Source organism: Salmo salar, chromosome ssa23, assembly GCF_905237065.1.
Source record: "Salmo salar chromosome ssa23, Ssal_v3.1, whole genome shotgun sequence".
In the NCBI taxonomy this organism is placed as follows: Eukaryota; Metazoa; Chordata; class Actinopteri; order Salmoniformes; family Salmonidae; genus Salmo; species Salmo salar.
Window position 1 is genome coordinate 586,340 of NC_059464.1, and position 11,844 is coordinate 598,183.

Here is an 11,844-nt window from a genome sequence, read left to right on the forward strand (position 1 = left end):
AAGCAACTTTGTAGCTAGCTAGCTAACATAACACTAATCAAGACGTTCCTTGTAGTGTATTTAGTTTCAACAATGCTGCTCTTCGGTAATAGTTGGCTAGGTTAGGAAAAATGGCGTCGCGGGGGACGGAAATAGCTGGCTAGCTAACCTCGATGGCTGGCTAGCTAACAATTATCAATTAACAATTATCAAGTTATGACAAAGACAACTAGGTAGCTAGCTAGGTAACACTGCACTAGTCAAATCGTTCCGTTGTTTAGTATTAGTAACTACAGCGCTGCTAGTCGGTAACGGATGGCTAGCTGGCAGTGGGTTAATGATGACTAGGTGTGTTGAGTAAGTCTGGCGCCGCGTCGCGGCTGGCTAGCACACCTCGATAATACTCAAACTCAAACTACACAATTATCTTAGATACAGAGACAGCACAGACAACTATGTAGCTGGCTAACTAGCACTAACACCACACTAATCAAGTCGTTGCGTTGTAATGTAATAGTTTCTGCGGTGCTGCTAGTCGGTAGAAGTTGGCTAGCTAACAGTGATGACTAGCTAGCTAGCAGCTAGCAGTGTTGACTACGTTAGGAGGACGAAGATAGCTAGCCTCGATAATTACTCAGTTACTCTAAACTACACAATTATCTTTGATACAAAGACGGCTATGTAGCTAGCTAAGAAGAATTGCTCAGATCAAACAAATCAAGCCGTTGTAATGTAGCGAAGTGGAATATTACCTGTGGAGCGAAGCGTGGTGCGACTGCTCGCTCCAAACCGGAAGTCAGGTTAGGCACATTTTCTAGGTTGTATTGGTCATTATCATACTGTAGATATTTCTTGATATTTCATGATAGGATAGGCCTACTAGTGGCATAACAGTAGGCATGGATTTCTCTCACTTTAAATGTGAAACCAAGCAGTTAATATTTTACCAACTGAACATAATGTGTATTCATGCATGACAAAGTTGTCTTGAAGACCAAACTCAGGATCATATTATTATTTTTTTGTACCTTTATTTAAGTAGGCAAGTCAGTTAAGAAGAAATTCTTATTTTAAATGACGGCCTGAACTGCCTTGTTCAGGGGAAGAATGACAGATTTGGTTCGAATCCCTGTCAGCTCAGGGATTCGAACTTGCAACCTTTCGGTTACTAGTCCAATGCTCTAACCACTAGGCTACGCTTCTGCTGTACATTACTGTCAGAAGTCACTTGGTTATTCCTTGTCAGATCAATTGACTTATGTTCTTACCTGTTTTACTCAAGAGAGGGTAAAGTAATGTATCTGAAGTTAAACCATTGGTTGATAAACCAGTCAAAATCTTGGACACACCTACTCATTCAAGGGTTTTCTTTATTTTCACTATTTTCTACATTGTAGAATAATAGTGAAGACATCCCATCTACGAAATAACACATATTGAATTATGTAGTAACCAAAAAAGTGTTAAACAAATCAAAATATATTTTCTATTTGAGATTCTTCAAAGTAGCCACCCTTTGTCTTGCTGACAGCTTAAACGTGCCAGCAAAAGCCCACGATGTGACGGTCTTAATAAAGCCAAGTGAAACATACTTCCAAGAACATCCAATCATATATCAAGAATAGCATGTGAGATGGCTGCTTCCTCCTCCAGGACAAATATGCATTTGTCTAATAAATAAGAGACGATGGAACCCTTGTCTGTGATGTCATTCGCCATACTCAAACTGACAACTTCTTTATTCTTCCATGTGCCTCCAAAGACCTCAACATCGCAAGTAGCTGAAATATCCACAAATGCTAAATAAAACTGATTTATCCCGAGGACCTCATCAGCAAAGCTGTGTCTGCCCTAACATAGGCTACATAGTGATCCCTCTGTTGTATAGTTTTGCCAAGTAAGATCAGATCTATTGGAATAGTTTTGTTTGCAATTATGGATTATATTATGCTGTCTAATAATGTCTATTTCCCCAGGTTTTAATGTCAGAGGATGTGGGCCAGAGTTGTGTGGATGGAAAATGACAAGGAAGTAGGTGTTATTCCAGAACACTGGATCAAAGATCAAACTGTGTGGTGGCTCCCAAATAAATATTACAACGCAATAAAGGATTGGTCAACACCCACTCTGAAGTCATTTCAGCTTCTGAGAATCAAACTGACATCAGGTAAATAGCAGATACATTATAATTTGTAAAAACAACTGCTGGTTGTTAAAATTACTGTTAAATTGTTAAAACCCTCACCCCACCATTCAGAATCAAAACAGCAATGTGAAGACGTCGAAATCACGGAAGCCCTTTCCGTGATTTTGACTTCTTCACATTGCTGTTTTGAGGAGTGGAGGAGATTTCCAAGAGAAACCGAAATAATTTACAACTGGTATGTTTAAACCCACATTGACAGTTTGTGTACATTCAATTTACTTGGCATGGTATTTAATCTGTATATTGTTGTGTGTTTAGAATCGCATGAGGAATGTAATCTGCCACCTCCAGCCACTACTGCCTCCAAGTTATGTAAGTATATTAACCTGCAATGCTGATTATTAAATCGACCCCTTGTACCTAAACGCTAGCCACTGAACAACCACCTTGTCTTTTGATAGACTGGGAGGACATATTACCGTATTACTTTAACTGATCCTTTCAAATCTACAAGAGTGTGGGTAATGGGAAGATAGCCTCAATCCAGACAGAATCCCTCCATGTTGCGCCATTGTTAGAATAGTGAAACAAACGTGAAACTGAGCTGAAATAAGTATTGATTTCCAGGCTAGGGCTAGGGAGGTTAACTATGGCATGTTGTAGAATTTTAGTTTAATGTTTGGTAATGTGTTTAGGTTGTCTTTTTCCACACCAAGAAAACTTAAACGCATGACAAATGTGAGTAGAAAAAGGCTGGATCTTATTTTACACTTCCATGTTTATTTTCAGGCAAAGGACCAGAAAACCTGGGCCAATGCTACCAAGAAACAAATGGCTAAAATGCAGCACAAGCCACCAAATAATGACGGTGAGGACGACCCTTCACAGCGTAAGCCAACTACTTATTCTTGATCATTGTATTTTAGAAAGGTATTCTAATTATAAAAACAATTGGCATTGGCAATCTTTTATTGCAATAATCATCTTGGTCTCTCATATGGCTTAAACCCTGGTGTCACGCTTGTCGTAAGAATGAGGAGACCAAGGCGCAGCGTGCGTAGAGTTCCACATGTTTAATAAAGGAAACTCACCAAAACAATACAGAACAAACGAAACGTGAAGTCATGGAGTGCATAACCTGCACCTACACATAAACAAGATCCCACAACTCAAGGAGGGAAAAAGGGCTGCCTAAGTATGGTTCCCAATCAGAGACAACGATGGACAGCTGCCTCTGATTGGAAACCATACTCAGCCAAAACAAAGAAATAGAAAAACTAGATTGCCCACCCCACATCACACCCTGACCTAACCAAACTAGAGGAAAATAAACGTCTCTAAGGTCAGGGCGTGACACCTGGAGCATGAGGGCTCGAGGTCTCCTTTTGCCTTCTTAATTGAGGGATTCCCCACACCAAATTGCTGCAAACAGACGGAAGTATGAAACTCTCCATTTAGAATTATCGTTTATAGTTTGGTAAAAATGTGATTGTGTTTAGGTTGCCTTACAAATGTAAAGAAAAATGCTGGATGTTATTTTACACTTGAATGTGTTATTTTGTAAGCCTATGCAAGCCCCCACTAAAATCTGCTCCGAGGCGCCAGAAAACCTGTGCCAGTGCCACTAAGAAATGCTAAATGCTGCGCAAGCCACCAAGTGATTATAGTGAGGAGGACCCTCCACAACATAAGCCAAGCAACCCCTTATTCTCATTCTTGATCAATGTATTTGGGAAAGGTTTTCTAATTGTATCAAGAATTGCCATAATGTAGTCCAATATTTTACTGCAAAGAATCTTGAGCCTTCATGCTCCAGGGATAGGTAATGTGGGAGACTGAGGTCTTCTTCTGAATCTTCAGATGAGAGATCCCCCTCATCAAAGTGCTGCAAAGGCTCAGACCCTTTACCTCTGCAGGAAGCAAGTATGACACATTCTTTTAAAATTATTTTAATGCTATTGAAATTAAATTGTTATATTTGGAAGTGAACAAATGTAAAACTATATACAGTATTTTGATCTCCTTTGTGAGATCTGTGACCTTTTAAAGTACAGTCACTCTAGTTTGGTTGAGGAATTTGACTTCAACCTGAACGAGATGGAGGAAGATGTACTAAGCACTTGGTATTTTATTAGGATCCCCATTAGCTGTTACGAAAGCAGCAGCTATTCTTACTGGGGTCCACACAAAAACATGAAACATGACATAATGCGGAATATTAATAGACAAAAATAGCTCAAATAGGGGAGAGGAGTTGTGCCGTGAGGTGTTGCTTTATCTGTTTGTTTTTTAAACCAGGTTTGCTATTCATTTGAGCAATATGAACTGGAAGGGAGTTCCATGCAATAATGGCTCTAAGTAATACAGTACGCTTTCTTGAATTTGTTCTGGATTTGGTAGACTGTGAAAAGACCCCTGGTGGCATGTCTGGTGGGGTAAGTGTGTTTGTGTGTGTGTGTAAGTTGACTATGCAAACAATTAAGAATTTTCAACACATTCATGTTTATTATAAAAAGAAGAAGTGATGCAGTCAGTCTCTCCTCAACTCTTAGCCAAGAGAGACTGACATGCATAGTATTTACATTATCCCTCTGATTGTTAGACTACTTGTTAGATATTACTGCACGGTCGGAACTAGAAGCACAAGCATTTCGCTACACTCGCATTAACATCTGCTAACGCAACCAATGAACGTGACCAATAAAATTAGATTTGATTTACAATGAAGAGCAAGACATGCCGCTCTGTTCTGGGCCAGCTGCAGCTTAACTAGATACTTCAAGATAAGACAAAGCTAGAGCCAGTAGGCTTTTTCGAGAGTGGTGTCATAAAAGCAGAGCATCTCTTTATTACGGACAGACCTCTCCCCATCTTTGCAACCATTGAATCTATATGTTTTGACCATGCCAGTTTACAATTTAATGTAACACCAAGTAATTTAGTCTCCTCAACTTATTCAACAGCCACACCAATCATTACCAGATTCAGAAGAGTTCTAAAACATATGGAATGATTTGTACCAAATACAATGCTCTTAGTTTTAGTGATGGCCACCCATTCCAAAACAGACTGCAACTCTTTAAGGGTTTCAATGACTTCATTAGCTGTGGTTGCTGATGGGTATATGGTTGAATCATCAGCATACATGGACACACGTGCTTTGTTTAATGCCAGTGGCAGGTTATTGGTAAAAATAGAAAAGAGTAGAGGGCTTAGAGAGCTGCACTGCGGTACACCACACTTGACATGTTTGACATTAGAGAAGCTTCCATTAAAGAAAACTCTGAGTTCTAATAGATAGCTCTGAATCCATGATATGGCAGAGGTTGAAAAGCCATAACACATATGTTTTCTGAACAACAGGTTATGGTCAATAATTTCAAAGGCAGCACTGAAGTCAAACAGTACAGCTCCCACAATCTTCATATTAACAATTTCTTTCAACCAATAATCAGACATTTGTGCCAGTGCAGTACATGTTGAGTGCCCTTCTCTATAAGCATGCTGAAAGTCTGTTGTTAATTTGTTTACAAAGAAATAGCATTGTATTTAGTCAAACACTGTTTTTTCCAACAGTTTGCTAAGAGCTGGCAGCAAGCTGATAGGTCTGATGTTAGAATCAGTAAAGGCCGCTTTACCACTCTTGGGTTGCGGAAAAACTTTGGCTTCCCTCAAGGCCTGAGGAAAAAGATTTTCCTCTAGGCTCAGATTAAAGATATGACAGATAGGACTGGCTATAGAGTCAGCTACCATCCTCAGTAGCATTCAGACCCTTTACTCAGTACTTTGTTGAAGCACCTTTGGCAGCGATTACAGCCTCGAGTGTTCTTGGGTATGATGCTACAAGCTTGGCACACCTGTATCTAGGGAGTTTCTCCCATTCTTCTCTGCAGATCCTCTCAAGTTCTGTCAGGTTGGATGGGGAGCGTTGCTGCACAGCTATTTTCAGGTCTCACCAGAGATGTTTGATCGGGTTCAAGTCCGGGCTCTGGCTGGGCCACTCAAGGATATTCAGACACTTGTCCCAAAGCCACTCCTGCGTTATCTTGGTTGTATGCTTTGGGTCAATGTCCTGTTGGAAGGTGAACCTTCTCCCCAGTCTGAGAACATGAGCACTCTGGAGCAGGTTTTCATCAAGGATCTCTCTGTACCTTGCTCCGTTCATCTTTCCCACGGTCCTGACTCGTCTCCCAGTCCCTACCGCTGAAAAACATCCCCACAACATGATGCTGCCACCACCATGCTTCACTGTAGGGATGGTGCCAGGTTTCCTCCAGACATGACGCTTGGTATTCAGGCCAAAGAGTTCAATCTTGGTTTCATCAGACCAGAGAATCTTGTTTCTCATGGTCTGAGAGTCCTTTAGGTGCCGCTTGGCAGACTCCAAGCGGGATAACATGTGCCTTTTACTGAGGAGTGGCTTCCGTCTGGCCACTCTACCATAAAGGCCTGATTTGTGGCATGCTGCAGAGATGGTTGTCCTTCTGGAAGATTCTCCCATCTCCACAGAGGAACTCTGGAGCTCTGTCAGAGTGACCATCGGGTTCTTGGTCACCTCCCTAACCAAGGCCCTTCTCCCCCGATTGCTTAGTTTGACCGGGCAGCCAGCTCTAGGAAGAGTCTTAGTGGTTCCAAACTTTTTCCATTTAAGAATGATGGAGGCCACAGTGTTCTTGGGGACCTTCAAAGCTGCAGAAATGTTTTGGTACCCTTCCCCAGATCTGTCCCGGAGCTCTACGGACAATTCCTTTGACCTCATGGCTTGCTTTTTTTCTTTGACATGCACTGTCAACTCTGGGACCTTATATAGACAGGTGTGTGCCTTTCCAAATCATTACCAATCAATTTAATTTACCTCAGGTGGACTCCAATCAAGTTGTAGAAACATCTCAAGGATGATCAATGGAGAAAGGATGTACCTGAGCTCAATTTCGAGTCTCATAGCAAAGGGTCTGAATAGTTATTTACATAAGTTATTTTATTTTTATTTTTAATACATTTACAAACATTTCAACAAACCTGTTTTCACTTTGTCATTATGGGGTATTATGTGTAGATTGATGACCATTTTTTTTATTTAATCTATTTTAGAATAAGGCTGTAATGTAACAAAATGTGGAAAAGGTCAAGGGGTATGAATACTTTCAGAATGCACTGTATACAGCAATACCGCCCCCATAAGCATTCCTGTCTCTTCTATAGATGTTTTATCATTGTATTGCTACTGCTGTATCATCAAATGAACTATCTAAGTGAGTCTCAGAAATGGCTAAGATATTCATGTTATCTGATGTTAGCAAGTTATTTATTTCATAATCCTTATTTCTAAGGCTACATATATGAATATGGGCTATTTCCTGGGTAGCTTATCAGAGATAGACATAATATGGAAAAGAGAAAACAAAGCATGAGACAAAAATATACATTCAAAGATGGAACAGCAGTTTATGGAGAATGATTTTCGAAAATACATGGTGAGAAATTAAATGTTTCCTTGGTATGAGTTAAGTTACATTATATTGTAATGCATTGTAATGCACAGATATCTCAGATATCAAAGCTGGGTGGGAAAGGCATCCCAGACCGGGTGAAGAGAGCAATGGACCGGTAAACTATTACCATATTTGTTTCACTTTTAAATTAGGTAATGGTGTGTTGCTTGTAAAGTACACATTTTGCAGACGAAAAGTAAAAAGTTATATTATAGATCGTAGAAACATGTCAAACGATGTATAGAATCAATCTTTAGCATGTTTTTATCATAAATCTTCAATAATATTCAAACCGGACAATTCCTTTGTCTTTAGAAATGAAAAGGAACTCAGCTCACTCTCACGGCAGCGCGTATGACTGAGTTCATTGCATTTTTCCAGACACCTGATTCCAATAGCCCTTATTCGCTCCCCATTCACAGTAGACGCCTGAAACAATGTTTTAAAGACTGTTGACATCTAGTGGAAGCCTTAGAAAGTGCAATAGACACTGTATATTGGATAGGCAATCACTTGAATAACTACAAACCTCAGATTTCCCACTTCCTGGTTGGATTTCTTCTCAGGTTTTTGCCTGCCATATGAGTTCTGTTACACTCACAGACATCATTCAAATAGTTTTAGAAACTTCAGAGTGTTTTCTATCCAAATCTACTAATAATATGCATATATTAGCTTCTGGGCCTGAGTAGCAGGCAGTTTACTCTGGGCACGCTTTTCATCCGAACGTGAAAATACTGCTCCCTGTCCCAAACAGGCTAGAAGTGCATGTGCCAATCCCAGAGTGGATACATTTGATATCTAAAGCAACATTTTCACATCAGTAGAGTTTTGTTTTTTATTCTGTACATGGGAATTTAACCCCTGCAAAAAAACATGCGGCCTACAGGCCAAAACCGTCCTGCAAGTAATTATTTTGACCCCCAAAAAAGCTAGGAATTCAGGAATTCAGCTAAAAAAATGTGTTTAATTTAGGAAATCTGTTCTCAAGTATTCCCATGAATGAAAAGAGACGCCATTGTGTCTCAATGTAATCAAGGTATGACATTTTTATTTTCTAATACAATCGGGGGCTTAGATGTGGTTGGTCAGTTTGCAATGTAGACCTACCTACACATTATTATAATTAGGTTCCAGCCCCCCGACCATTCGCTCCAACAAAAACCGATCTGCGCGTTAATCTAGTTACATAAAAGCCTACCCCTGGTATAATAGACAATTACATTTATGATATGTGGAAAATGATATTATTAACTAGCCTATAACAATTACACAGATATTGGCATGGAAAAACAGAAATAGATCGAATATCAGCAACACCTTACCTTTTTGTGTCTGATCTAGATGTCGTACAAGCGCGCATTTTGACCTTACTTTCACTTTTGTAGACTACAGCGTTTTTGTAGCCTGTGCTGCCGCCCCGGCCCTCCTCTTCCCCCTAAATGTCCCACTTGGACATTCTAGGGACTTATGATGTCCCCCGGACAGTCTGCATTGAAACCTCAGACTCTAATAGCTCCACTAGGCTACATTCACATATCGCAGACGGAATATGATGTTATTGGAGTTCAAATCCAGCGTTATAAACCGAAGTAGACATTGCTAACCTCCCCGCTAATATATCAACTAGTGAAAATAATCGGCTAAAGACGCCTGCTTAAATGCCATTCGCAGAATCGCAGTTCAGGTCTTTTGCTGTCCGTGCAGGGGGCTGTAAATTCAGAGCTGAAAAAGCTACACGTGGTGGCCTCGATAGCATTAGTAAGTTTCCGCAAGGGTCAATAATGCATGAAAACCACACGGAATTATGAAATCTTTCAATGTTATTATTTTGAATGTCTCTGAATGTTATTTTGCATGTTATTTTGGCATTTAATACGTGTCACATATCAGTTTGCAAACAATGTAAAAAAAATATATATATACACTACCATTCAAAAGTTTGGGGTCACTTAGAAATGTCCTTGTTTTTGAAAAAAAGCAACAACAAAAAAAGTATATTAAAATAACATAAAACTGATCAGAAATACAGTGTAGACATTGTTAACGTTGTAAAGGACTATTGTAGCTGGAAACGGCTGATTTTGAATGGAATATCTATAGAGGCGTACAGAGGCCCATTATCAGCTACCATCACTCCTGTGTTCCAATGGCATGTTGTGTTAGCTAATCCAAGTTTATCATCTTAAAAGGCTAATTGATCATTAGAAATTATTTGCAATTATGTTAGCACAACTGAAAACTGTTGTACAAATTATAGAAGCAATAAAACTGGCCTTCTACTACTAGTTGTAGGGTGCCGTCTTTCGGATGGGACGTTAAACGGGTGTCCTGACTCTCTGAGGTCATTAAAGATCCCATTGCACTTAACATAAGAGTAGGGGTGTTAACCTCGGTGTCCTGGCTAAATTCCCAATCTGGCCCTCATACCATCACGGCCACCTAATCATCCCCAGCTTACAATTGGCTCATTCATCCCCCTCCTCTCCCCTGAAACTATTCCCCAGGTCATTGCTGTAAATGAGAGTGTGTTCTCAGTCAACTTACCTGGTAAAATAACTAAATAAATAAAATAGTTGAGTATCTGGAGCACCAGCATTTGTGGGTTCAATTACAGGCTCAAAATGGCCAGAAACAAATAACTTTCTTCTGAAACTCAGTCTATTCTTGTTCTGACAAATGAAGGCTATTCCATGCAAGAAATTGCCAAGAATCTGAAGATCTGGTACAATGCTGTGTACTACTCCCTTCACAGAACAGCGCAAACTGTCTCTAACCAGAAAAGAAAGAGGAGTGGGTGGCCCCGGTGCACAACTGAGCAAAAGGACAAGTACATTAGTGTCTAGTTTGAGAAACAAACACCTCTTAAGTCCTCAACTGGCAGCTTCATTAAATAGTACCCACAAAACACCAGTCTCAACATCAACAGTGAAGTGGCGACTCCGGGATGCTGGCTTTCTTGGCAGAGTTGCAAAGAAAAAGCCATATCTCAAAGTGGACAATAAAAAGAAAAGATTAAGATGGGCAAAAGAACAGACACTGGACAGAGAAACTCTGCCTAGAAGACCAGCATCCCGGAGTCGCCTCTTCACTGTTGACGTTGAGACTGGTGTTTTGCGGGTACTATTTAATGAAGCTGCCAGTTGAGGACTTGTGAGGCGCCACTGATTATGACATCTGTCTGGGGAGCAACTTCTCTGGTGACAAAAGTTAACAAATATCTTCATACTAGAGGAAGATATGGAGTGGAGATGCATGGGTGCTTTTTGATATCACAACATCTACCCCAATCACTTCGAAATCATCTTAGTTTGGAGCAGCTGTGTGTCCACGGCAGCTCATGCACGCTCAAGGAATGATATACACACAGAATCATACTCACAGGGAAAATCACAACACAGAACCAATTAATTTGTTGCATTTTTGTTTATAGGCAGGATGGCAACATGTTGATTCATAGATTAAAAAAAAAAATGTAATGCCTGCATGTTCCTGCAGTGTGTTTTTGGATACACCATTGCTACTGCCAAAACCAGCAACTGGCTCTAGGTTCTCGTTCTTTTTTACCTGCAAAGTTTAGGGTCAATTCCCCCTTAACAATACCACCACCAGTGAGTGCTGTCAATTCAAGGGAATTGATTCAGGCCTATATCTGGTTGGTAAATGTAGACCTGTCATTCAACTAGACCACTGGGCTGTTCAATTCCGGTCCAGGAGGGCCAAAATGCTTCTGGTTTTTAATTGCACTCACCTGGTGTCCCAGGTCTGAATCAGTCCCCGATTAGAAGGAGAAGATGAAACCCAGAAGTGATTTGGCCCTCCAGGAACAACATTGAATAGCCCTGATAGGGCATTGCTCCAATCCAAGACTTGAAACTCAGCCCTTCTTCTGAGCTGAAATTGCCTCCCAACCAATCATTTCTGGATTTTCTTAAATCAGCAGCCAAGACAGCAGTCAACTTTGTCACAAACAGTACCTACTAGGCCATGAAAAGTATTTAATTCATACTACCATTACCATTGGTTAAAGGCATTTTCACAGTCACGTTTACATTTAAATAATTCTTAATATGCAAAATGACAGACAATATGAGCATCCTACTTACTATACATAGAACAAACAAAAAACATGGATTACGTTCCATCCACCTAGGATCTGAGCAACACATAGGCTACCAGTGTTTCCCATTCCTGTTCCTGGTGATTAGTTTCTTTGCCCTAGCACTG

The 11,844-nt window shown here is 40.3% G+C and overlaps 1 protein-coding gene across 5 annotated transcripts in view; it reads left to right on the top strand.

Annotated features, from left to right (window-relative positions):
* The first annotated feature begins 1,964 nt into the window (after positions 1-1,964).
* Positions 1,965-11,844, top strand: part of LOC106583873 (uncharacterized) — a 29,988-nt gene continuing 20,108 nt past the window's right edge. For 2 of the 5 annotated variants that reach the window (XM_014168491.2, XM_045706080.1), the window contains exons 1-3: positions 2,072-2,146; positions 2,444-2,497; positions 2,915-3,014. The gene's annotated coding sequence lies outside the window, so the exon portion shown is untranslated. Of the gene's footprint in view, positions 2,147-2,443; positions 2,498-2,914; positions 3,015-3,985; positions 4,049-11,844 lie in introns of all 5 variants that reach the window. The other 3 variants (XM_045706079.1, XM_014168490.2, XM_045706081.1) reach the window with 3 other exon arrangements.